The 2,035-nt window shown below is 41.9% G+C and overlaps 1 pseudogene; it reads right to left on the reverse strand.

Moving 5' to 3' along the window:
• Positions 1-547: 547 nt before the first annotated feature.
• LOC101711377 (mitochondrial nicotinamide adenine dinucleotide transporter SLC25A51-like) lies at positions 548-1,542 on the reverse strand (annotated as a pseudogene).
• Between the last annotated feature and the right edge of the window lie 493 nt (positions 1,543-2,035).

Below are 2,035 nucleotides of genomic sequence, written 5' to 3' on the forward strand. Positions count from 1 at the left end.
AAGCTCCTGCCTCACAAGTGCAAGGTTCTGAGTTTGATCCCCTGTACCAAAAACAAACAAACAAACAAACACCCAACAACAAAAAAACCCAACCCCAAAACAATCTAATAAGCTGTTTTTCTTTTCTGTTCTGCCCATGTCCTGCCACATATATGCTTGAGTTTAATGAAGACTATCCTTTGCAACTGCTCCTGAGAGCAAAGAAGAAATGGAGTAACAAAGTAAGCCTGAAAAGTCCCAGGGCCCTAAGGACATTTTCCCTGGCTGGTTGTGGCCATTTTATCCTTCAATTCTAAAGGCTTAAAGGGTGTTTTGGGGAAAAGAATCATGTCCTGCTTATTAGGATACCCTGTGAAAGACCATCAGATAAACAGCTATTTACCAGCAATTAGCCTAAAGCTCTCCAGCAATGTTAAAAAAAAAATTTAAAAAAGAAAAAATGGCTTAAAAGTTTCCTACTGAAACCTTTTATTCTGTTTTTTTTATTTTTTTTTATTTTTGATGCTCAAGGGAAATGGCTTTCGCATAAATTCACTGTGGCCTGGAGTCAATGACACCAACTTGTATTGGGGCCAATTTGAACCTAAGTCAAACTGCATTTTTCTCAGGTCTATTCAGTTGATACATGGCACTTCACTGGTGACTTTTTTTCATATGAACTTTAACAAGAATTCGTAAGTTGCATTGATTATGCCCAAAGAGATGAGGGACCGATGATAATTCAGATGGGCACCCCTGAAGAGGTTTGTCAGTTTCCTGTCCCGTACTAGCCAGATTATTTTGAAAACCTTGGGGAAAGACTGAAATTCCCTACCAATCTGAGACTGTATGTGAGTTTTTACAATATTAACTGGAAAAATCAAGAACCCCAACATGGCACCTGATACACCTCCACAGATACAGTGCTCATTTTGTTAGTGATTTTGAGTTGTTGCAGTAGGCAGATGCTCCTTAATGGATCTCGAAGGCTAAAAAAAGGAACATTGCTGAATCCATTATGGAAAAGAATGGACACCAAGCCTCGATAATACTCTCTAATTCCATGGCATTTCAGAGCCCTGAAGGCCAGATAAGTGTTTGTAAATTCATCATGATGCTTGTGGTCTTGAAGCAATGTCTGAACTCTTTCCAATGGAGGGAAAATGGCTTCTATTGTCCCTGCAAGTACTGCAGCCGCACCACGGGTTACGAACTCTGGAGCACTGACATGCTTATGGAGAAGGCAAGACAAATCCTCATACAGACCAAACGTAAGTGTCAGGATAGTTGTTTTCTGCATTCATGAGGGAAGGGTTCCACAATACAAGTTTCAAAATCAATTCCTCCTCAACTGAAATACTGCATCCGGGCTTTGATTCCATAAAGCTGCTGCCGAAAGAGGACCTTCTGAACTGGAAATGTGATTGCTATACTGCTGAAAGCTGCCCAGCAGCCACAGAAATAATGCTTCATTTCACCAACACTGGTAATGTGAGGTGATATGTCTTTTTTTGAAGATGTTAGGACTGGTGGCTGCTTTTCATGAGCTTCTGAATCCATCATGTTGCTTCTGATCTCTCTTGTTCATGATGGATTTTTTAACCTGTGACATCAGCTGAGCCTTGCATTGTAGGGAATGACAGGTTTCTGATAACTTTCTCAGTTTCTTCCACTGCTACTGGTCTGTTAGGTTTTCTTTTCTGGAGTCAGTTTTGATATCTGGCTGTCCCATGGCCGCAGGCGCCGGCCCCATGCCCAGTGACTCCTGCCCATCCACAGGATCACCTGTGAGCAAGCCTGGGCCTCTCAGGCGCAGACCTGGCTACTTTTCATTTATAACCCATTGGCTGTAAATCAGGAATTACCATGACCCCTTCCTGAGGTTCAATAATATGTCAAGTGACTCACAGAATTCAAGAAAGCACTTTGTTTGTACGTACTGGTTTATTATAAAGGACATAGGTGAAGAACAGGCAAATGGAAACGATGCATAAGTCAAGGTATTGCTGGGGAAAGCACAGAGCTTCCCTGTCCTCTCTAAACAGGCACCCTCCTA

This window comes from Heterocephalus glaber, unplaced genomic scaffold (genome assembly GCF_053883595.1).
Source record: "Heterocephalus glaber isolate CG9 unplaced genomic scaffold, H.glaber_assembly_v1.0 deba00000122, whole genome shotgun sequence".
NCBI classification, from domain to species: domain Eukaryota; kingdom Metazoa; phylum Chordata; class Mammalia; order Rodentia; family Bathyergidae; genus Heterocephalus; species Heterocephalus glaber.